General features: G+C 43.7%; 1 protein-coding gene and 1 pseudogene across 4 annotated transcripts in view; one reads left to right on the plus strand and one right to left on the minus strand.

Annotated features, from left to right (window-relative positions):
• Positions 1–25,886, minus strand: part of LOC110310553 — a 29,372-nt pseudogene that overhangs the window by 3,121 nt on the left and 365 nt on the right. The window lies entirely within an intron of this gene.
• The window catches only part of Col14a1 (collagen type XIV alpha 1 chain), a 209,322-nt gene continuing 194,518 nt past the window's right edge, over positions 11,083–25,886 (plus strand). For all 3 annotated transcript variants that reach the window (XM_029469983.1, XM_021183602.2, XM_029469984.1), the window contains exon 1: positions 11,083–11,407. The gene's annotated coding sequence lies outside the window, so the exon portion shown is untranslated. The remainder of the gene's footprint in view (positions 11,408–25,886) is intronic.

The following is a 25,886-nucleotide window of genomic DNA, read 5'->3' on the forward strand; positions in this document are numbered from 1 at the left end:
TTATGTTTGCCTTTCGCCATCTGGTATTCTCTGGAGCTAGTTGTTATAGTTGTCTCTGGTTAGAGCTTGTTCCTCAGGTTATTATGTTAGCCTCTATCAGCAGACCTGGGAGACTAGCTCTATCCTTAGTTTCAGTGCTCAGAGTACTCTCTGCAGGCAAGCTCTCCTCTTGCAGGGAAGGTGCCTAGATATCTGGTGTTTGAACCTGCCTCCTGGCAGAAGTTGTGTTCCACTCACCATAGGTTTTAAGATCCCGTGGAGGGTCCTGTGTGGGTCCTTGCGGGTGTCCGGAGACTCCCCAGGCCAGGGACCCTGGTGCTGCAGTGGACCGGAAGGGCCAGGTTTTCTTTTTCAGAAGCACCATTTTTTTTCCTTCCAAGTTTACTTTAGTATTTTTTATTACTGTTTTCAACTGCTCATAGCATATTAAAATTTTATCTCAGTTTATGTGCTCATTAGTCTTACTATTGCTGATCTAAGTCTGTAGTTTACTTGTCTCGTCTCTGCTGGCTTCCTCTCATCTTTCTTTTTTCTATATGGGGATTGAACTCATCCTTGAGTATGCTAGACAAGCACTCCCCCATCCGGCTGCAGCCCCAGTCCTCGGCTGGCCATTGTTCATGAACTCTTGTCTCATAAGTTATGTGAGTCTATTACACCACACAGACATATACTTTACCATTCTGAAAGAATTTGAGGCCTGTGTTTTCTCCAGAATGGCCAAGTTTACTTCTGCTAAGTGTAGAGGGTCACCATCTAGCAGAGATCATTTTAACATAACTAAAGCCTTTCGTGTGTTTGAATGCATTGTGTATGGGTGGGTAGAAATGCATATGTGTGCACACACATGTGGAGGCTACAGATCAGAATCAGGTGCCTTCCTCCTTTGCTCTTTACCTCATATTTCGAGACAGTATTTCTTATCGAACGCAGGCTGGTAAACCTCAGAGGTCCTCTTGACTTTATCTCTTCAGTGCTGGGACTACAGACACCCATATGGGGCTGTGTCAACTTTTTGTTTTTGAAGACAGAGTTTCTCTGTGTAGCCTTGTCTGTCCTGGAGCTCACTCTATAGATTGGGCAGGCTGAGAACTCACAGACATCCACTTGCCTCTGCTTCCTGAGTGCTGGGATGAAAGGTGTGTCCCCACATTGCCTGCCTGTCTGTGGCCAACTTTTTTTTTTTTAATGTGGACTCTAATGATTGGGGTCTGGTCCTCATGCTTCCACTTTATTGACTGAGCCATTGCCCCAACCTCTTATGGATATAGATTCCCTGGGGGGGAGGGGGCAGGGGGAATCTCTCAGCACTCACTCACCCAGCTTTAAGATGTAGAAGAAATCCTTATTGTGTGCTCAGAGCAGCCTCATGCAGGTTTTTAGTGGTGGTGGAGCCTCTCAGCTCATCAGCTCTCAGTGACAGTCTCCTAGAATTCTTTCGACAGGGGATGAGTGGGGGGATGGGGGTGGGGGGTAGTGAAAGGGGGTGTTGCTAGCCTTGAATTTGAAAGGCTGTCACATAAAGGCCAATTTCCAGGGTATGTTGAGGTCTTTTATTTAAATCTACTTATAGGTTTTGGGTTGTTTTCAGTGGGAAAGTTGTCAGGCTATCTTACCTCGGTTACTCAAAGTCTAATACATTTTAAAGCGGTGCATGGCAGCCCTGGGCCAGGAAGCTTGAAGATCAGGAGTTCAAGGCTAGCCTCAGCTATGTAGTCAGTTTAGGGAAGCCAGCCTAGGCTAGTTAAACAAGAATCTTTAGTTTCCTTTTATTCCCTTTCCTTTTTCCTTCCTCTCTCTCTCTTTTCCTCCCTCCCCCCTCCTTCCCTTCTTCCCTCCCTTCCTTCCTTCTTTCTCTCTTTCTCTTTCAGTTTTTGGTATTAAATCCAGAACTTGTGCATGCTAGGCAATTATTCCGTCATATCCCCAGCCTCTGAGAACCTGCTTCAAAAATCAAAATGTAACAGCAATAGTAATTGAAAAAGAATGTGTATATGTATATATATGTGCTGTCTTCAGACAGACCAGAAGAGGGCATCAGATCCCATTACAGATGGTTGTGAGCCACCATGTGGTTGCTCAGAATTGAACTTAGGACCTCTGGAAGAGCAGTCAGTGCTCTTAACCGCTGAGCCATCTCTCCAGCCCAAAATATATATTAAATTAGAAAAAAAACTATGCAAAGTACATTATATATTTGAAGATTTCATAATGAAAGTCATCATTTTGTATGATTAATATATACTTAATTTAAATGATGACATAGACATTCATTTATAAATAGGTAAAATGATTCCATAACAGTCACTGGTAATAAAGAGTCATAAAATTGTTGAAGTGTGAGTTTGTCATTATAAAATATTTTGAGCTCCTTATATGCAGAGGAAATAGTTTTATGTAAGACTTCTAGTATCTGCTTAAGGCATTGAATTCAATGTGATTCTTTTATTTCTCTTTTTATAATTTTCCACAATAAACATATGTTATTGGCTAAAATATTAAAATTTATTGAAATGTTGTATATTAGAGATGAATAATTTTAATACTTAGCAGAATTTAAAAAAATATAATTTACTAGCTTTGACATAAAACCCACTTTTTGGCCAGGCGTGGTGGGGCACACCTTTAATCCCAGCACTCGGGAGGCAGAGGCAGGAGGATTTCTGAGTTCGAGGCCAGCCTGGTCTACAGAGTGAATTCCAGGACAGCCAAGGCTATACAGAGAAACCCTGTCTTGGAAAAAAAAAAACAACCCACTTTTTGTGCATATTTGTTTTTATGTTTGTTTTGGTCTTTGGGAGACATTGTATGGGTAGAGACGTAGTTTTCTGTGGAGCTCTTTGATTTCTGGAAGTGAAAAGCGCTCCCCAGTGAAAAGGCTGTGAGTGTGAAGGGAGGCTGGGGTTCTCCCTTCAGAAACCTGAGGACAGTGTGAGGAGTTGGGATGGCTTAGATTGTGTCTTGCCTGGAGGCAGGAAATAGAGTTGATAATTTCCCCAATTTGTCTTGCCAACGGTTCTTTTTGAGAATCAATCAAGGAACTTAAATTTAGTGTGGAAATACAGATTTAAGGATGTAGTAGACCCTTTCCTGGGTAGATGTGGGAACAGGGGTGGGGAACATTCCAGCCAGATTGATTGTGTGCAAAGAAGCAGCTGCTGTTGGACAATGAAGTCTGAGGCTCCAGGGAAATTCCATTTGGCTATATCATCAATTCGTATTTAAAAAATAATAAGGAAAGAATGTGTAAGGTCAACCAAGCCAATTGCTTTTGTTCAGAGATAACCAACAGTAGTGAAGGGTGGCAGTCATTTTAGCAAATATGTAAACCATCTTCCTTTAGCAAATATGTAAACCATCTTCCTTTAGGCTTGGTAAAAGTCATACCAACGGCAACAGAATTATTTATGACGTGGGTGGGGGTTGATACTGAGTAAAACAGCTGGAAGTTCCTGTGGTGTTGCTAATGGTCCTTAGTTGCACCCGGCAGCTAAATGGCTCTGTTAAGGGTGCCCCTTTCGATCACCGACGTGAACTCTCTTGGTTAAAAAATGCATTTTTGACCTGTGTAGAAAGATTTTCCAGTTTTGTTCAATTCCATCATCACAAGCTGTCATAAATTGCTTCATTATCTCAAGTGCTGACGGATCAGACTTGGCTAGGTTGCATTTCTTCCTTAGTTTGGGTCCCTGGACAAGGTGTTTCTGGGCAAGGAATGTATCTACCCCTTTAAGGACCCGAGTCCTCCTCTATGTTCTAAATGAAGTGTTTGTCTTCCTTGGGGGACCAATCGTATTACTGATCTTGAGAGATGACCATATAGTTGTTGCAGTCTTACTTCCTGGGAATCTGCCACAGGGTCACAAAATACTAATTTTTTTCCCTTTAAATTTATATTTAATTGTTAAGATAAGGTCTCACCGTGTTCCTCAGGATGGTATCAGACTTGGGATCCTCTCACACCTGCCTCCCAGGTAACTATGGTTACAGGAATTTATTACCACACCTATTTCATTTCTTGATTTATTTATTTTTTATTTTTATAAGTACACTGTAGCTGTCTTGAGACACACCAGAAAAGGGCATCAGATCCTATTACAGATGATTGTGAGCTACCATGTGGTTGCTGGGAATTGAACTCAGGACCTCTGGAAGAGCAGTCAGTGCTCTTAACCACTGAGCCATCACTCCAGCCCCCATTTCATTTCATTTCATTTCATTTCATATTTCTTTTTTTAAAAGATTTATTTATTTTTATAAGTACACTGTAGCTGTCTTCATGCACACCAGAAGAGGGCGTCAGATCCCATTACAGATGGTTGTGAGCCACCATGTGGTTGCTGGGATTTGAACTCAGGACTTTCGGAAGAGCAGCCGGTGCTCTTAACCACTGAGCCATCTCTCCAGCCCCCATTTCATTTCTTTATACTTCCATTTCCTCCCGCCCATAAACAGGCACTACTTTGCCCTCTCCCTATAGGCACATGTTTATGGTGAGGATTATTCCTGACAGCTTGTTTTCTGAAGCTTTGAAAGGAAAACAGCGATCTCATAAAAATACTCTTGTTATTGCACTGAGAAATAAGGTTTTCACAAGTGAGCACACAAGAATATCTGATGTTCGTGCTTGAGAGGGCCTCCCGAGAGTGTCGGCTGACCATATCAGTGTTCTGAAGAGAGCATATGTTCACTCTTTGGATGTGTGGCAGCCCTTGAAACTGTCCCCTCATTTCAAAGATGTTTGCATTTGTGATTTCCTTTGCTCTCTGAGGTCCCCTGCTTCCTGCCATGGCCTCTCCGGACCATCCCAGGCAACAGCAGTTCATGTCTTACACTTCTTTCCAGCTATACACATGGTAGATTCCTGACACCTGATGACAACCACATGGGGCACAACAGATTAAAGTTGTTCAAATTAATGTGACAAACACTTTGCGAGGCTCTGTGCCAGAGCTGATATTGCCACATCTGCTTCCTTGAAGAAGGCTTATAATGGATGGCTTATAGAACATGACAAAGCAAATTGACCTCCTCCTCCAACAGGAACTCTCTCTTCTGGTTCCTGAAATTAACTGAAATCGACAAGCCTTTTGTGAGGCTCCACCATGCACTGTGACGATGATGCTCTCTGATGACACACTTCATGACAGTGTCTGTCTCCCACCTTTAAAGAATGATAGATTTAATATTGGGGCGTGGGGGAAGTAACTTGGGGAGGAAAGGGTTTGCTTTGGCTTACATGTCCTAATCAATCATCAATGAAGAAAGTGCCTTTATGCTTGCCCACAGGCCGCCAATTGAGGTTCCCTCTTCAGAAATGACTCTAGTTTGTGTCAAGTTGACAAAAACACCAGTCAGTCAGCACATGTATGTTATCTAGAAAGGTATAGACGCAAAAATGTCAGATGATATGGAGGAATAAAAGATGATATTTACACAAGATAGCATTATTTACACTTTTCACATTTTCAGGATTCCTGACTTTGAAAACTGAACATACAAATTTTATTTGGAGACAAGGTTTCATGCAGTCTAGACTGGTCATCAACCTTATGCATAGCCAAGAATAACTTGGAACTGATGGTCTTGTCTTTATCTTCCAAGGGCTAGGAAATGTGTGCCATTTTGCTCAAGTTATCTTTGTGCATTCTAGCTAAGTACCCTAGCAATTGAGCAATCTCTCCAGTCCTGTATTATGTTAGTAAAACAATGATTAAACAAACAAAAATAAGCCCAATGAGTTCTTATAGCATAGCTAAAATTAAAGACTCTAAATAAGGGCTCTTCTTACGATGATGTTATTATGATTGCCGAGAGTCTTGACTTTTAGTTTTATGACATTGATCTAGCAATATCTGCAACTGTCTCTTTTGTGGGGATTTGGATGGGGTAGCTAATTCACTGTAAAGTGAAAGGGGGGTTGGCACATGGATAATTGCAGGCCTGCTCTAGCACAATTATGCTATGAATAGAACCTTTTATGTAACATGCACGCCCTGACAGCATGCTGTCACACATGAAAAGCTTGGCTGCTATTAACGTCATGACTTTGATCCCAGCCACGGAGTTGAAAAGATGAGGAATGTCTTAATCACTTGCTCAGGAGTATGAATGGCGATTGTCAGAAAGGAGCTGTAGTGCCACAGGACAGCATGAGTCAGCATCAGTTGAACCTCCAGAGTGATTCGAATCTTGCAGAGTTAATGTACTAAATATAGGATGATAAACTCAAATGTATTTTTGTAAAGCAAAACCTGTAAAAAAAAAAAACATGGAAGGCATCACTCATGTTATTTGGAAGAGGTTGTCCATATTATTATCACAATAATAAAAGCGCAGACCCAGGAGTTAAAACAGTTAGAGTCTAGAATTGGGTTTTCGTTGAGCCTGGGTGAACCTGGGCAAGCTTTCTTAAAACTTTAGAGCCCTTCAAGAATTCTCAGCTAAAAGCAGCCTTGTTTGAAGTTCCCCCAGCTGGGAGTGGTGGCGCATGCCTTTAATCCCAGCACTTGGGAGGCAGAGGCAGGTGGATTTCTGAGTTCGAGGCCAGCCTGGTCTACAGAGTGAGTTCCAGGACAGCCAGGGCTATACAGCTAAACCCTGTCTCGAAAAACCAAAAAAAAAAAAAAAAGTTCCCCCATTTGCAGGAAAAGAAGTCACATCTGGCATATGGAGGACTGCTCATGGCAGAGACAGGATCTCCAGAAAGAGAGGGGTAAATGGTTTGGGAGATGTGGGCAAGGCTGTTTGCTATTCAAGACATTGAACAACGAGTACACAGCAGGGGCAATTTCATCAGAACGGAGGCCCGAAGTTCAGCTTCAGTGCTGGGTCAAAAGGCAGTCAGGTGGAGAGGCCATTCCTACTGGATGTTGGAGGTGCGTTAGGTACAAGCAAGCATATTGTTCCTTCAGGCCTTAGAGTTAGTGTGCAATGAGATGAAATCGAGCAAATAGCATAGTGTCTGCTCAACAGACGGCTGAATAAAGAAAATGCGCTGCGTGTACATAATGGGATTTTATTTAGCTGTAAAGGGAAACGAAATAATTCCCAGGAAACCAGATAGATCTGGAGTTCATAAGGTTAAACAAAACAAGCCCACTTCAGAAGAAACGGAATATGTTTTCTTGAATATAAAGAATGTAGATTCACATGCATGTGTATGCGCGTGTAGGGCATGAAAGTTAACAAGTAGGGTGAGAGGGAAGATGACGTCAGAAGAGACTGGGAAACAGGAGGGAGTAGTGGAAGATGGGGGTGGTTTGTGAACACAGAAGTAGGAGCTAATTGATGGGAGGAAGGGAACCATCAAAGGGGTGGGATTGGACAGGGGATGGCTCTCTCTCTCTCTCTCTCTCTCTCTCTCTCTCTCTCTCTATCTGTCTCTGTGTGTGTGTGTAAAAACACAGTACAATGAATGATGAATATTCATGAAAATGTCACATTTCTTTGTAAACTAACCAAAAATTAATTTAAAATATCATTTTCACTTTTATATCCCAATGTAAATGTAATGTATATCACATTTGAGGCAGTGACTACTAGTTAGTCTTATTTGGAACTTATATCAACCTTTGACTAAGAGAAGATAGAAAACCCTGAATGACAGAGTATGGCCTAACTGCAGTGGTCTATAACTCCTGTTCCAGGGGATCTAGCAATCTTTTCTGGCCTTCACAGGCCCAGACATACTTGTAGGCAAAACACCAATGCATAGAAGAATAAAAATAAATATATCTTTTTTTAAAAGAGGAAATGACAACCCCAGTGTGTGAATATAACTTCTATTTATTATAGGTTAGATCTACAAGCACATGTTATTTAACTCACATGACACCATCTTTAAAAATATATATTTTAGGATATGTAATAAATGGAATAAAATGAATCTTTTTTTTAAAGTATAGGAATAGTCAGCTCAGAAGCAAAAGAGATTTGCCAAAGTAAAGAACAAGACTTTTAAATTCAGGTTTAAAAACAAAGTTTTCATGCAAGGTGCAAGGCTTCAGGGGAGCCCCTTCGGCTCCCCCAACCCCGTGTGTGGTGTGTGTGTGTGTGTGTGTGTGTGTGTAGATCTAAGAAAGAAATAGGATTATACCCAAGATAGGAACAGATATACAGATATATTCCCAAAATTCCCATCTGTGTTGGGAAGCTGGAATGTTAGTTAGTTTTGAAAAAGTCCTAAAACAAACTATACAGTGTTTTCTAGACCAAAAGAGAAGACTTGAAGTGGATGCTTCTTGCAGTGTTTCCATGATTCAGCTCTCAATACTTCATTAGACTCTGACTGCTGATCTTTTTTTTTTTTTTCTTCGAGATAGGGTTCCTCTGTATAACCCTGGCTGTCCTGGAACTCATTTTGTAGACCAGGCTGGCCTCGAACTCAGAAATCTGCCTGCCTCTGCCTCCCGAGTGCTGGGATTAAAGGCGTGCGCCACCACGCCCGGCCTGACTGCTGATCTTGAAGATGTGCATTGAAGGACTACACAGTGACAGAGAAACCCCATCTCAGAAAACCAGTCACCCAGCCAGCCAGCCAAACAAACAAACAAAAAGAAAGCAATCATATAGAAACATAGTCTTGATCTAATCTTTTATTGGGCAGTGGTGGCTTATGCCTTTACTCCTAGCAGTAAGGAGGCAGAAACAGGAGGATCTCTGAGTTCAAGGCCAGCCTGGTCTACAGAATGAGTTCCAGGACAGCCAGGATCTTCACAGAGAAACCCTGTCTTGAAAACCAAACCAAACCAAAAAGATACTCACTGAAGGAGCACTGAGTAGACACATTTGAAAGAGCTGGAAACCCATTCACAACCACAACTGACCGAAACACGGATTGAAAACAGCCCTTCTGTTTCAGCATTAACTTGAAGTTGATGTCAATGGAAAGGGATAGGCAATAATTCAAACATTAAAGCCGAGCCTATGGGTACTATTCTGTAATTCCAGTTCTTGGATGCTGAACAATTGTAGAGTGTTTGTTGCCAGCATGGGCTGCTGAGTGATATTCTGTCTCAAAAAATCAAAACCAACAAAACCCCCAAAGGAACAAACACAATTCAAAAGTTAAAGACAATGAAGGAAAGGCTAGTTACAATAAAAAATATGACATTTCATAATACAAACTGTAAAAGTGTGTGCGCGTGAGTGCGCATTCCTGTGTAAGCCCGAGGTTAATGCTGCATTAATTCTCCATTTGATTTCTTGAGACCAAGTCTCTCACTGAACCTGGAGCTCAATAATAAGGCTAGGATGGCTGGCCAGGAGTCCTCCTGTCAACCCCGTCTAAAAGTCTAATAAAACTCTCTGCATACTTGTTTATACATGTATTTCTTAATTTATGACCATCAGAGAGTCTTCCATTTTTGGTGTTTCATAATTAAATAATGCACTGCCTCTCCCATATCATATCTAACTCCTAACTACCTCCCCCCAAGGGATTTAGAATGATGTTCACAGTGGTCACTAGCACCTTGGTACATTATTAAAAGGGGATAATAATAGACATTTGAGGAGTAAAACAATGGAAAGGATATATATCCAAGGAACAAATGCTCCTTGAATTCAGACTCCTACTTGCCAGAAAAGTCGGTTTCAGTTCTCCAACCCGACGCAGGCGGCAGGTGGCGCTCTCACCCTGGCAGTCCTGCGTGCGGGTTCTTTTTTTTTTTTTTTTTCCCTTTGGGTCAAGCACTTTATTTAACTTTATTTTTTTATTACGTATTATCCTCAATTACATTTCCAATGTTGTCCAAAAGTCCCCCATAGCGCCCCCCACTTCCCTACCCACCCATTCCCATTCTTTTGGCCCTGGCATTCCCCTATATTGGGGCATATAAAGTTTGCAAGTCCAATGGGCCTCTCTTTCCATTGATGGCCGACTAGGCCATCTTTCGATACATATGCAGCTAGAGACAAGAGCTCCAGGGTTCTTAGCCTTTGCGTTCGACTACCGGGACCCGGGCGAATAGCGCACATTAATGAAGCACAGAAGGATCTTCAAACTGCATTGCAGCCTTCTTTCTCTGTGGCGGAGTTGAAGCCAAGACTGATCCCGACCCGGGGTCTCAGGGAGGAGGCTATAGCGATCCTTTTCACTTTAAGGCGAAGTTCAGAAACTACGCAGAGAGGCCACTTGGAGAAAATTTGGAGAGAAGTATGCAAATTTGGAGAAAGCCTAAGGGACAGCTTGGAAGGTTAGAAGGTCTTGGGAATCGCCTTGAATGGTGTAGCGCATCCCTTCCTGTGCTCTCAAAAGGGCATTTTGGAGGCAGGTTCGGGAACGTATGAGAGTACCTCTCACTGATTCTCTACCGCCTGCTCTTGGAACTGATCAAATCATAGTCATTTTGGTCTTTTCTCACAAATGGTCGGCGTGTATGCAACTCCCGCCCTCCATTTGAGCCGATGACAACTTCTGGTGTGACACTGGACGCCTGGGCATTTGCTAGCCTGACACAAAATGGGAAGATGACCTTTTAAAAAAGCGCCCAGAGGACAAGAACTCAGATCCAGTCCCCAGCCACCAAGAGCTCTGAGCATCTCTAGCCGTCCCAGAACATGACTTCTCAAAGGGTGTGGCCCGCACGGACCAGAGTCCCCAGAGTTTTATAGACGATGGGTCCTTCGGATTCTCTCAAACCTACTGACTGTAATCTTTGAGCATGGGGAAAGGAGATCTGCAGGTCTAACCGCATAAAACTGTCCATATTTTGTTTCTACGACCAAGAAAACCCTCCAATTTAGCATTCTTCCAGTGATTCCTTTTGAATAAATGTCTACCCTAGGACTTGAAGAGCAAGGGAGAGAGGACCCACTTTGGGAAGGCAAAACTCATCTTTGGGGATGGAGCCTGGACGAGTGCTGGAGATTTCCCAGTGACTCGGGGTTCTGATGGGGCGGGGGGGGGCGGGGGCACAGGGCACTGCTTTTAGTGTGGGGGTGGGGAGGACCCAGGGGCTCCTCAACTGCGTTCTATACTCGGCTGCCACGCGCACCTGGGTCGGCTGCCAGTCCTTGGGCTGAACTTGGGAGGAGTGGGGCGGGCTCCTCTGCAACTCGAGCGGGGCGGGGATGCTAGAGAGGAGGAGGGAAAGTGGGGGTCTGTCTCCCCACTTCCCGCCCCTGCCACCACCTTTGGCTTTATAATTGGCTCGCGCAGCGGTTTCTTTCCTCTTATCTGATCCTGGGTGAGAGGCGAGGGGAAGGAAGCTCTGTAGGGCAGGAGGCGACGGGAGAGGGACAAGGAGAGGACAAAGTGAACGACAGGAAAGAGAAGTTAATTGAGAAAGGGTACTCTGAGGGAAGCGAGCCAGGGCAGTGGTCCGCTAAGAACCAGTCGGCGGCTAATCTTCCCTAGGCGCCAAGAGGTCCCCAACCTGGGCTGGAACGTTGCCCTGCACAGGTCAGTTCGTCTTTCCCTACTGTTTTCCCGCTCGGCTTTGCATAATTCATAGGTGAAGAAAGAGCCCCAATGAGAGCCACCTGCAGACGGATGCGATTGCCAGGACCAACCACTGCACGTGTGCCCGCGGGGTGGCCGGGGACCTTAGGGGTGAACTAGGAGACCATGCACCCAGATAGATGCTTGTCTGGGGACCACAGGGCAGAGAGATTGCAAGCGCGCCTAGTGACCGACGGGTGTGTGGACAGCAAAGGAGCCCTCCGTTTCTCTCTGAGGATCCCTCCCTCCCATGGTGTCTGTGTGCGGTGGGCGCCGGGCTGGAATTGGCTGCATTTGGCAGCCCTGTACTGGTGGCTCCAGCAAGTTCAGTTGGTAAAGGCTTACGGAGTCTTTTGGAAGCACCGTGTATGCATAGAGCACAACGTTGTTTAGATTCTATTTGGCAGTGGATTGGGAGACCAGTCCTTGGAGAACACTCATTGCCAAGCATTCACTGGACTGTTGCTGCACGTCGGGGCAGCTGTGGACCAGGCTCTGCACGGAAAGGGGGGTAGCCAGTAAGAGTTCATAGACAGTAGAATGATACCAAGCTCCCAGTGTTGCTGCTTTGAGAGGAACCACCAAGCTAAGCTGCTGCAGGAACCTTCTTCACTTATTAATTTATTTTTTTCCTTTTATTTTTGCGAACTCCTCTTGCGTTCCGCTTGTGGGCATCCGAAGCATCTGCAGAAGTTGGGCTTTAGCATACAGTGTGCACAGTTTGGAGCAGGGCTAGGTTAGGTTAGGTTAGGTTAGAGGAGCCCCGTGATTCTTTCGAGTCAGTAGCCTTAGTTACCTGCCACAGTTTGGAGTTATTATGCAAACTTGGTGCTGAGTTCTTGGGTGCTCAGTGGGTAGCTAGTCTTGTGCTCAGGGCTGCTTAGGCAAGGTCCAGGAGAGCTGTTAACTTGCCCTGAAGAGCACCTCTGAAGACGCTCACGTGCAGTTCTCACAGTGGTATGAATCCCTCTCCCACTTCTCACCCCCGCTCCCCACTCCCCAACCCCGCCAACTGCCTGAAAATGACTTCTAGATCTGACTGGAGTTCCAAGAAAGAAAGATCTATTTATTTAGGCAGGGTGGTTTGTAGCTCAGGCTGGTCTAAAAGTTTTCTTCAGAACAGAGGGAGGAGACCTTGGGCTCACATTCCTCCCGTCTCCACCTCCCTAGTGCAGGATTGCAGGTGTGTGAGCCTCAGCCTGGCTTTGGCTCTGCTGGAAGCCTTGCGGAGTTGTTTGCTGGTCACAAGTGTTAAAGTGGAGCACTAGCAGTAGGAAGAGAAATAGGAGGAAGCCCTCTGTGACACCACGGTTAGGAGAAAATGAGATTTCTCAATCTTCAGTTACTGGAGGTCCTGGCCTCAGCTTCTACCAAAGGACCAAAGGCACTTCTTTATAGGATGGAGTAGCAAGCAGGCTCAGGGTGGCTGCACTAAGGAGACTGGGTGTTCTGTTGCTGATGAGGGACTCCACTTCTATAGGTAGCCTCACTATTACATTAGAAATGGGTGGGTGGGTGAATGGAGGGTCGGACAGAAGGAATTTAGATCTGCAGTTAAGAGAATAACACGGAGGGGGTTTTGTTGCACCTGGACCCAATGCCAGATTTTCTAATATGTTTCTTTGATGGTTTGATTTGGTTTGGTTTGTTTGTTTTGTTATTTATTTTGTTGTGACAGGTTGTGCCATGACTGGCCTGGAACTCATCAGGTAGCCCCAGCTGGCTAGGAACTCTAGGACCCTCTTGCCTTAGTTCCCTCAGTGCTGGCGTTACAGGCATATGCCACCATGCCTGGCTCCTTGTTTGTGTTGTAAACAGTTTACTCGATAATCATTTCACACAGGATACAATCTACACATTTAAAGTGCATAACTCAGGAGCTTTTAGTAGATTTAAAATGTGCAGTACACACCCCAGATTAAGAATTATTTTAGGTTTCTGGAGAGGGCTTAGTGGTTAAGAACACCTGCCGCTCTTCTAGAGAGGGTTAGGGTTAGGTTAGTTCGAATCCAGGCAAGGACATTTGGCAGCTCATAAACACCTGTAATTCCAGCTCCAGGGGATTGGACAGCCTCTTCTTGTCTCCACGGACATCCACACCAAATACACATGTTTTTTTTTTTTTTTTTTTTTTTTTTCCGAGACAGGGTTTCTCTGGTTTCTCTGTATAACCCTGGCTGTCCTGGAGCTCACTCTCTAGACCAGGCTGGCCCTGAACTCAGAAATCCGCCTGCCTCTGCCTCCCAAGTGCTGGGATTAAAGGCGTGTGCTACCAACACCCGGCCACATGTTTTTTTTTTTTTTTTTTTTTTTTTCCGAGACAGGGTTTCTCTGGTTTCTCTGTATAACCCTGGCTGTCCTGGAGCTCACTCTCTAGACCAGGCTGGCCCTGAACTCAGAAATCCGCCTGCCTCTGCCTCCCAAGTGCTGGGATTAAAGGCGTGTGCTACCAACACCCGGCCACATGTTTTTTTTTTTTTTTTTAATTTTCTAAAAAGATATAGAACATTTTTAGTATTTCCAACAGAAAACCTACAGCTCTGGATAGTAATTTCCCAACTTGTCATCCAGTCTGGTGGATTTCATATACATGGAATTATACTGTATAAGCCCTTTGTGATTAATTTTATTCATCTACTAGGATACCCTTCGGCTTTACCCATTTTACATAGGGCATCTTTTTAGTCTTTTAATAAATACTGGGTATCTTCTTCTTCTGCTTCAGGGTCCTTGAACCAGGATAATCCTGAACCTCCACTATAGCCCTGACCTCCAACAGGTCCCTTGGAAGGGACAGGAGCCACCCTAGTGGGGCCTCTTAATTATTAATTCTCTGGGCAGGATTCCTTGGAACCGGAGTCATTTTGGATGGCTCCCAGGGTTCAGGATGGATGGGAGGAGCTTTTTGGCCCTAGTCCTGGACCTCTCAGAGTCCAGCTGAAGATTTCAGAGAAGTCTCTAGCCTTCCATGCTTTTCAAAACCATCCAGGACTGGCCTCCAGGATAGACTGAGCAAAGGAGAGAGACTGAAGAGTGAGTCTGGGGAGCCCCTCACCTACTAGGAAGAGACCACAGGGCACATTCCCGTTAGATCTCACTTCCCACGGTCACCAAAGAGAGTACAAGGATCTTTCCCCTGTTTCTTTTCTTTTGGCCTGGTTGTTGCCAACATCCTCCATAGAGATGTGACTTCAGCTTTGCAGTCAACCTTCATCCAATTCAGCCAAGTGACCGCTGTTTTCCTGGCCCGCAGAGTATAATTGACAATCTCTCTAAGTCTTTTTGAATCCCTGCATGTGGAGGCTGTGCTGTTGGAGCAGCACTGAGCTAACACTTTATCTGGGATTATGGCACTGGTGCAGGAGACCCTAGATGATTGCTGGGAGGGACTGGCCATGGAGAAGATGGGAAGCAAGTTTAAAGGGAAGGAACCAACAGTGACTTTTGTCTCAGAACATATGTCCCTGAGAGTGATGGATGTCAAGATGTCAAGGAAGTAATCATTCTTGCGTACTCCTGGTAAAAAAAATAAAGAGGGGCAAAGGTCCCGTGACTCCTCTAGACATTAAGCCTTGAGTGTAGACTGCTTCCTGTTCTCATGGGGATAATGACCTCTCTCTCTCTCTCTCTTGCCCTTGTTCTCCTCTCTTTCTCTCTATGTGTGTCTGCCTCTCTTTCTTGCTCTCTCTGTCTGTCTCTCTGTCTGCCTGTCTCTCTTTTTTGTCTTGTTTCCCCCTCTTTCTCTCTATGTGTGTCTCTCTCTTTCTTGCTCTCTCTCTCTCTCTCTCTCTCTCTCTCTCTCTCTCTCTCTCTCTCTCTCTCTCTCTCTCTCTCTTTTTCTCTGTTTCTGTCTTGCCAGCTCTGGGCTTTAAGTCTTTCTGTTTCTTTTAACTTAATTATACATGCGTGAGCTACCATTATAATTTTTCTTAACCCTCTTTAAATACTNCTCTCTCTCTCTCTCTCTCTCTCTCTCTCTCTCTCTCTCTCTCTCTCTGCATGTGTTAGAAGATGTATTACTCAGCTTTCTGTCACTATAACAAAATACTTGAAATAATTAGAATGAGAGAGAATGTGCTTGGCTCATGGTTGAGGAGGTCTTGTTCAAAATGATGAGTTTGGCTCTGAGGCTCTGGGCCTGTGGAAGGGCAGTACATCATCAACTGGAAGCCTGTAGTGGAGCAAAATCATTTACATTGTGTACAAGGGAGAGAAATGAGAAGAAGGGAAAGGGGGCTCCCCGGGAAAGACTTTCTGTAGACTCCCCCCCTTAGATTTTCTACCATGTCCCAGAGGGCCAGGCATTTAAATACACTGGTCCTTTGGGTGACATAGATAACCCAAACTGTAGCAGAAGTATTGGCACATTCTGAGTATTTACTCCTTTCTCTCTAAAACAAAACAAAACAAAACAAAACAAAACCAAACCAAAAACCAACACACACCCCCTCCCCACAAATCTCCCCATTACGTTGGGACTTAAATACAATTTCCCTTCTAGGTATAAAACCACTGAACTCCAGAGAAATAGGATACCTTCCCTGGGATCACAAGTGAGGTCTAGCAAGTGACAGAAAGACTCTTAAGGAAAGGCCAGTGGGTCTCAACCCATATCCTTTTGGACACTTTATCCACCAGTTTCTCTGCTGGGGTGGGGCAGCAGGGTATGTGTGCACAACTGGAGGGGATGGTGCGAGCTGAGTCCAGGTGCTGTTAGCTGAAGCAGAGACAGTGGGAAGCAGGGGGATCTAGGGACTTCTGAGGACCAAGCTGACTTCAGAATCTGGTTGAAAAAAAGTGGTCTCTCTCTCTTTTTTTTTCTCCTGCTTCTTTCTCTTCTTTGTTTTCCTCCTAAAAACTTCTATAGTTTTTTTGTTTTCTTTTTCTTTTTCCTTTTCCTTTTGGCTCTATCATTGTGACTAGAGAGGAACATCTGTGGGGCGTCATGAGAGCCAAGAGTGCAGTTGAAATGCAGAGCTTAGAGACCCAAATTCCCCCAAGGTTGAACAATTTAAATCTGTAGCATCCCTCCTCTCTTTCCTGTATGTGTTGTGTGTGCATGAGTGTGTGCGTGGACATATGCCATGTATCCACGTGGAGGTCAAGTTTTTGGAGTTAGTTCTCTCCTTTCACTGTGGGTTTGAACTCAGGTCATCACGCTTGCACAACACACACTTTTACCCATTGCACAGTCTTGCATCCCTCTCCTGCTTCCTTTTAAGCCAGGACCTCACTGCGTAACCAGCTACTGCTGCCTATGTAGCTATTTCTAGTCTTGAACTCACAGCCACCCTTATGTCTTAGCCTCCCATGTGCTGGGATTACAGACATGAGCTACCATGCCTGGTTCTAAACCAATTGTCATGTTTCATTTTTCTGTTAGTGGCTGGTGAAACTACCCTGGCAGATGTCCCTACAGGGAGTGGTACCAGACTCTTTCTTTTTGAGCTGCTGTGAACATTGTGGTAGAGGGAGGCGAGCCTTTGCCACAGGCCTGTGTGGGCTGTCAGGAGCCCTTTATTAAAGATGCTCTCCTGGATGACCTTTTGTCTTGGCTTCTGTGGAGAAGGGCACAAACTGAATTGAGAATTTAAAACAATGAATTTGATTGTCTTCCTCTCCAGCCCAGCATCTTGCCATGTACTGTCACTGTGCTAAATACTCAAAATACAGTATTGCACTTCTGAAAGTAGAAATGCAACTGATAACTACAGTTTGATAATAAACCCATAGAGCGGGAAATAAAGGCTAGCCTCTTAGGCACCAGGGGAAAGCCATCTGCCTCTCACTGGGAGGACCAGAGAAGCCTTTCTGAATGGAGATGCCTAGGTGAGAAGGGACGTTAGCCCTCTACTGAGGACAGACATTTGATTAAGATAAGCTCTTATTTCCCTGGTGGAGGAGTTCTGTCAGTCCTTAGAAGCAGGAGCAGAGGGGAGACGAAAGCCAGATGATGGAACATTCTTGTGTCAAGTAGCTGTCACTACTTTGCTATACTTCTGAGATGGCTCTGGCTTCTATCTCAAAACTTACACATCTAGTTTAAGAGTGTTGAAGCAGCTGTGTGTGTGTGTGTGTGTGTACATTTGTATACGTGAGTATATGCTCAGAAGTGACTAACCATGGAGACCAGAGGTCACCCTTGTGTATCCCTCCTTAGGAGTTATTTACTTCTACTTTTGTTTGAGATAAGGTCTCTGACTGGCTTGGAGCTCACCAATTACACTAGGTTGGCTGGCCGGTGGGCTCCAGAAATCCTCCAGTCTCTGCCTACCCAGCATGGAGAATAAAAACGCATGCTACCACGTGTGGTTTATGTGGGTTCTAGGGGCTGCTGCACAGAGAATCTTATGTTTGTGTGGCAAGCACTTAACCTGCTTAGCTATTTCCTCAACTCATTCCATAGTTGCATGTCTGGGGCCAGTTTCTAATAGCTCTTGTATAAAGGAATAGCTCTCACAGGGCCATTGCTAACTTCCTAGGAAGAACTAGTGAAGAGTGGCACCTTTGGAGAGCCCCATGCTATTGGAAGAAAGGAGTGTCCTCTCCTTAGGACCATCCAGCCCCAAGGCTCACATCTGACCGGTGACTGCTGATTTCAAGTGCCGTCTACCTGAAGCCAATTGGAAGTCATCCAACACAACCAATTTGAACTGGACACTGATCACTTATAGAAAATTAATCAGTATTTATTGCTGAGCATGCATATGAATTTGTTAAGTTATGAGCTAAAATGCCATCTGAGGTTTTCCAGTATCACCATCTAGAAAGGTAAAAGAATTTCTAAGGTCACCAAGCTAGCTGGGTGTTGCTACTCCTCGGGAGGCTGGATGCTGGTGCCACCCATAAAGGCGTTTTTACACCCAGATGAGATCTGTTGCTCTTGGTAAAGCTTCCCTCATGAAGGAGGAAGGGCAGTGCTTTGGCATTCTGTGATCAGCGTTTCGATGGTTAGCTTTAGCTGGCAACTCAGCCTAGACTCAGAGGGGTTTACTGAGGGATTCCTAGACCAGATAGGCCTGTGGGAGTGTGAGGGCTTTTCTTTTTTTTTAAATGTGTTTTGGTGTATAACATGCCTGTTCATATGTGTGTCCATGCTTGTATGCATGTGTGTATTTGTGTGTGCATGCATGCATGTGTGTATATGTTTGTGCAAGTACATGTATGTGTGTGTATGTATATGTATGTGTGTGTGTGTGTGTAGGTCTAAGGTTGACTTTAGACATTTTCTGTGATCATTCTATACCTTGCATATTGAAGTAGGGTCTCTCACTTGAACCCAGATCCTGTTGCTTTGGCTGCTTCACCTGCTCTGCTCACTTCGGCGATCTACTGTCTCTCCTTCTCCCCCAGACAGGATTAAAGGCCACGGTCTGACTCTCTTAGCTCTCTTGTGAATGCTGGAAGTCTGGTCCTTACCCTTGCCAAACAATTTCCCAGCAAGCCATCTGCTCAGCTTGGGGGTGCCTGCTTTAAACAAACAACAACAGCAACAAAACCCAACCAAACAGCAACAAACAAACAAACAATAAAGGAACTCGGACGAGCAAACAAACTAACAAGACCTTATGAACAAACAATACTGGAAAAGGAGTGCTGAGGTCATCCTGAATCCCACTTCATCACACCCGCTCAAGCCGGAGACACTTCTTCAAAACCCCCTGCCCCTTATCCCCTCTCCCTGCTCACCAACCCACCCACTCCCACTTCCTGGCACAGGCATTCCCCTACACTGGGGCATACAGCCTTTACAGGACCAAGGTCCTTTCCTTCCCTTGATGGCCGACTAGGCCATCCTCTGCTGCATATGTAGTGGAGCCATGGGTTGCACCATGTTTACTCTTTGGTGGGTAGTTTAGTCCCTAGGAGCTCTAGGGTTAGTTCATATTGTTGTTCCTTGGAGACATTTCCCTGGAGACACCCAGATTGTGACCCCAGTTTTCTAACAGAGGAAACTCAACTCTCCTCAGTGTCGGACTTTGAATTTGCATCAGTCCAAACCAAAGAATCCAGTTTTTATCCTCTGCATGAGGACTTTGAATGGATGAAGACACTTGATACATACTTCTTACTCTCAGTTTTCCTAGGACTAAAACGTGCTCACATTTCTCCATTCCTTCTATGCCCAAACTTGTCCTTGACAATCTCGAAGCCTTTTTTTTTTCCCCTTAAGAAACCTGTGAATGGCTCTTGGGTGAGGTGGCTCACATGGTCAGAAAGCAGATCATTTCCAACCTTCTTGAAGTGTGATAAAAATGGATAGGAATGTGCTCAGAACTGTCTACAGCAGTTTGCATAGGCAAGCAATGACCGCCTTCATAATTATCTTGGATCTTCATTTTAAACCTTTCTGCCAAGCCGGTCTTATACCCTTGCTGTGAGGGAGATAGAAGGCTCTTTGTTCTTTTTCCTTCTGTAGCCCCTGTCTAGGTTGCAAAATCACTGCTTATCACCATTTCCTTTTCCTTTCCATTAATCTACCACCCAAGGGCCAAAATTAGAACTTTTTGAGTGCTATTATGGTGATCATTTTTTTAAAAATTAGTTCTAAAAAATCAACATACAAGGTAATGTTTTTAACTTTGAAAATTTTATTTATTCATCTATTTCCTGTATATGGATGCTCTGTCTTCATGCACATCAGAAGGGGAATCAAATCCCATTACAGATGGTTGTGAGCCACTGCCTGGTTGCTGGGAATTGAAGTCAGAACCTCTGGAAGAGCAGTCAGTGCTCTTAACCACTGAGCCATCTCTCCAAGGTAATGTCTCTCAGCATGGCATTTTAATACTTTTTTTGTAGGTCCCTGCCCCACACCCCTATACTCCTGCTGGCCCCCTTCTTCCCCAGCACCCTCCTCCTGCCTTCATGTCACACAGATTATATCAACCTCCCACCCCCATCTACCCTTCTTAAGATATCCTTTCTCATTTCATGGTTCCCTCTCTGGCTTTGTGAGTTTTATACAAACTATACCCTCCACACATACATATGAAAATTAAAATCTCGTTTTTGAGTGTAATTATGCAGAGCTTGTCTTTCTGGGTCTAAGATGCCTTGCTTCACAGAGTATTTTCCTGTTCCGTCCATTTTCCTGCAAATGTCGTGATTTCATTTTTCTTTACAGATGAATAAAATTCCACCCTATCACAACCTTACCAGGGACAGACATTATCTTACTGATATTATTGGTGAGGACATGCCACCATTTTGAGCTACCATTCCATCCTGCTTCATATTTCTCTTAGCTTCGCGGTTAGCTTGTTAATGGAATTGTAAGCGAGCTCCATTGGGGGGAACACATGGAGTGAAGCTCTGTAAGTGTTAGAAGGATAATTCCAGTGCCATAAATAAGTGTCTCTCTCAGACCCTGGGTCAGCAGCATCTGTGTAGAGCAGGTGGCTAAGGACAATTCTGTTTACGTTTGTAGGGTTTATTTTGTAAATCAAACAATGATTGGTGGGAATACTCGTCAAGCTTTACTTGTGTATATGTCTAAGTCTTGGCAAGCAGTACAACTACTGAATAAATATTTGAAGGAATTTTTGATAAAACCGGCTGTATGCTAAGCTGAGAATTCTTTGCGTGCCTGTAAGCACTGGTTAATGGCTTCTCTTGGGTCTTTGCTCTTTATTAAACCTAACTACACAAATGCGATTTGATAAAACAAATACACAAACTAGAAGCAGGCTGAATGGTCACTGATAGGGATGCTTGAAGGCTGTTTGTAAGGTTATGACGGTGTCTTGACCACACTCATGCTTTGCATTGCTAGCTCTCTCCAAGTTGATTTGTACCTTCTGATATCAGAAGTAAGTAGCCATTTCTGACACAATGTTTTTAAGAAGAAGGGGGAAAAAATGAAAGCAGAGTTTTATTTGTTTATTCAGACTCTTGGGCAAAGTTTCAACAAATGAGGCTTTGACTTTTTTTTTTTTTTTTGGTAAATTTTAAAATATCTCACGGCACTTAAATAGAAATTGAGACTTTTCTTGTCTCTACTTCTTTGCCCAAAAGTTTGGTGACTTGGCAGAAAAGCTTGGGAAAACTAAGATTCTACTTCTCCCAATATGCCATTGCTCATCCTAACTTAAAGTAAACAACAAAAGGAACTTAAAGATAGGCTCTCTGTGCAAGCTTTAGCTCCCCTCTTATAAACATAGCCATTTCCTCCCAAACTGCTAAGAGGAATGTAGGTACTTAACTAGCTAAAAGATTTGAAATGTGTTCAGTTTAAATGCCACATGTCAATTATTGTCATGCAGCACCTGGACATAGGAACTTCAATGCTTTGATAAAAAGACAAAGGCTCTTAGAGTTAGAATATACACACGTGATCATGTGTGTATATTCCCATACCCATGACCTGGTATCAGAGGAAAAGGGGATAGGGGATGGGGGAGGGACTGTGTCTGTGTGTGGGTGGGATGGGGTGGGGACAGCAATAATTGGGATGTAAAGTGAAAAAAAAATAGAGTCTATGAGACAGATGTGGCCAGTTTCCTTGCCTAGCTTACTTGAAACCTAGAGTTACCATGTTTGGGGAAGGAATTCTTAAGAGCAGACACTTGATTTGAGAAAGAGATTTTATGGCTGCTTTTCTGCACATGTGATGGGCAGATCCATGGATGATTAGCTGACTGATAGATATCTAAGGAGACCGAGGCTGCCTGCTGGGATCTGCTCAAGTCCTTGCCCATAAGGGCTGCTCAGTCTCTGTGGATCAGTTTTCTCACCTGAAATAAATTAATTCAAGCTGAAACGCTATATACACAAAACCACTGGACGTTCCACCTCTTCTCTGATTTCTTTATGAATGAACTACAAAAGGAGAATAGTCATATATTCTTCCAGATATGCTATAAAATTCTGACATTAAGCCGGAATACTGAGGTTGAAGGGTGGGTCAGTTATATTACTTTGATAGCATATAGAATTATGGTTTATTATTACTTTTCTTTTTTTCTTTTTTTTTTGTTTTTTTGAGACAGGGTTTCTCTGTATAGCTCTGGCTGTCCTGGAACTCACTTTGTAGAGCAGGCTGGTCTCGAACTCAGAAATCCGCCTCCCTCTGCCTCCCGAGTGCTGGGATTAAAGGCATGCGCCACCACGCCCGGCAGTTTATTATTACTTTTGAAGACAAAGACTCATGTAGTTCAGACTAGCCTCAAGCTCACTCAGTAGCAGAGGTGAGCCTTGAACACCCAGGTCTTGAGCCTATCCCAGGCTGGGAGTGAAGGATTGCACTACCACACGGAGGGAGATTTATGTCTTACTACTTTCCCTGAAGTAACTCTTGGATTAAACAGGAAGTGAAAGCTTTTGTGATGCTGTCCATACATGTTCAGTAGCAAAGGAAGAGCAGGGCCATATTAATGAAGAACTAAACAAAACAATAAACGAATAACAAAAAGAACGTCTGGCTATCAAACCAAAGTTAAAACAGAAGAGGATTAATGACAAATGCAAAGATAAGCTGAAAAACAAAGCAATGAACTTGACAATGGAGCAGAACTTTGCTCTCAAAAATTGGAAATTGGACAAGTCTTTTTTATCTATTTTTTTTTTGTCAAAACATACTGATTTTGTGATTATAAGTGGAAAAGAAACAGTTGGAGCCGAGATAGTGCCTCAGCGCGCTAGTGACCATGAAAATCCATATATGAAGAAAAAAATTATGTGGAGACATCTAAACCAGAGCCAAGACATGGGAAAATGAAGTAGATCTAAAATAAGAGAGGAAGAGAAAATGGAAATGTCCATGAATCAGCATCAAGAAGGTGCAGGGTCATTGGACAGGACAAAGATCATATTAGGATTCTTTCTAGCTTTTCTTATGAAGCCAGAATAATCGTGACACCAAGATCACTCAAGAAAACTATAAGTCAACCTTGGTTATTGACACAGCTTGCAAATTTAGCAGCACAAGTTGGACTTAGTGTACAAATGATACTAAGTTAATGCAACAAAGGTGTGTGAGCCTGGAAGGAATCTCCCCAGAGGAGACTTTGGACTAGGAATGTCTGATTGGCAGCTGTTGAAAGACGTTCTGTGGAGAGCCAATGCACCAATGGGCGGCACAAATTTAGTCCAGGACTAAATTCTGGCACCAGAACTCTGTGCAGGAGGTTCACACAGAAGGACAGAACCTTGGGATCCTTTTGATGAATCATTGTTCTAATCTTGCCTCATGGGGACCTGGTTTAGTCTTCAAAATCTTGGATGCTAAGTCACTGTTATGAGAATTTGGATAAAGCAATGAGTAGCAAAGGGCTGGCTTCCAAGTGGAGATGCAAGCTGAGACCATCTCCTGTATCTCCTTTTGTGTGTTGTGCAATCCTAAGAGAAGCTACTTTGACAGCATGTGATGCTGCAAAGGAGAGCAGAGGGCCCGTCTGGAGTAACTAAATGTCCCTCTTTGTGTGGTCACCAAAGTATTCATTCATTCTGGGCAGTGTGCAGGAAGCAATTGCCTCCCCCCAATGGCATTTTCAATGGGGGTGAGGACCCCACTATTAGCATCACAGCCATTGCAAACAGAAACTCTCCTCCTTTATTTCCAGTCCCCTGGTGAAAAGGCACTGGATTAGATCACAAAGGCGAATGACCCTGGAGGGTCTGGAAGAAGCCAGAAAAGCAAGATGAGATCTATGGCTCAAAATGGGAAGAAAATTCCTAGGATAGTCTGGACTCAGATCCAAATGACCCTGACATTCCTCTTCCAGGAAAACTCAGCTGAGCCTTGAGACCATTTGTGGCTGCCACTAACAAGGCTATGTCCCAAGAGTATAGCATTAGCAAGCTCCTCTAAGCAGGTCACGGGGCTTTAGTGTCAACAGTCACAACCCGATGGCAGCACTGACTTTCTACCTAGCTATAGCTTTTATACACTTGGAGAGGACTCTTAGGGACCTTATCTCTCTCTTAATGAAGTTTTTCCAGAGTCGATGAAAAATTATCTTTCAGCCCGGCCTCTAGCCTAAAGCCTAGTTATTATGTGCTTTGCTAGATTAGATCTGCTACATCTAAAAATGCTAAAGCTAGCATCTTTCAGAAGAGGAACATTCAGGCCAGGGAGAAGTATCATGAGGGCAACTTAAAATATTTGAGGCTCAATAAGCAAGATATGTTGTATTAAACATTCATATATCAGAGTCTCTTGCCAAGATTTATAAACTGGGAGATTAGAAAGAGCAACTCTTTTTTTTTTAAAAAGGATTTATTTATTTATCATATGTAAGTACACTGTAGCTGTCTTCAGACATTCCAGAAGAGGGCGTCAGATCTCATTACGGATGGTTGTGAGCCACCATGTGGTTGCTGGGATTTGAACTCAGGACCTTTGGAAGAGCAGTCAGTGCTCTTACCCGCTGAGCCATCTCGACAGCCCCAGAAAGAGCCACTCTTACTAATATCCTGCTAAGGCATGGATTTTCTCCGGATAGTCTGCTATCAAAGATCTCAGAGTAGAAATGCTAGAGAAATTTATATAAACCTGGCATGGTGGCTCACACCTGTACCACTGGCATTTGGGAGGTTGAGGAAAAAGGATCAAGGTCAGCCTGGGCTTCATAGTGAGAGTCTTTAAAAACAAGTTAAAGCCAGGTAGTGATGGCATATGCCTTTAATCCCAGCACCCAGGAAGCAGAGGTAGGAGGATTTCTGTGAGTTTGAAGCCATATTTGTCTACAGAGTAAGTTCTAGGATAGCTAACACTATACAGAGAGGCACAAACTCCTGCTCTTCATTTAAAGATAAAGGACAATTAAGATGGGCTAGAGATTTGGTTGAGAAGATAAGTGTACTTGCTGCTCTTTCAGAGTTCATATCCCTGCACCCAGAGAGGGCATCTCCCAACCACCTATAAATTCAGCCCCAGGGAATCCAACACTCTCTTCTGGTCTCTAAGGGCAACTGCACACATGTGGCATATGCTCACACAAGCATGCACATACCTATAAATAATATAAAACATTCTTAGAAAATACCAGTTTTGCGTTTCAAGAAAATTATAGCAACGGCTAGTATGGAGTCCTCTTCAGTTATGAGTCACAATTTGGTAACTTTAATTGATTTGGTGTGATTTTGGCCTTTGAAGTCATCCATCTACACTAGAGAACACACTGGCAGTTTAAAGTTTAAGACAGTCAGCAGTTCATTGGCATATAGCAGGTGGCTTGCATTAAGTTAGTCTCCTCGGAACTGAAGGGATGGAGTCTTCTCCTGCTGCTATTGTTGTCCAAGAATATAAATGACTTAGAGATCAAACGGAGTGTCACTAAGTGTAAGCTAGGAGAAACTTTCTCAAGAGTATGGCAGTGTCTGTCATTTCTTTTTTTTTTTTTTCCCTTAAATTTCTTTTTTTTTTCCACCCCAGCTTTCAATTTTATTTAATACATTTTGTCAATATCTCTTCTTTTTTTTGATTTTTAATATTTTT

Source organism: Mus caroli, chromosome 15 (genome assembly GCF_900094665.2).
Source record: "Mus caroli chromosome 15, CAROLI_EIJ_v1.1, whole genome shotgun sequence".
Lineage (NCBI taxonomy): Eukaryota > Metazoa > Chordata > Mammalia > Rodentia > Muridae > Mus > Mus caroli.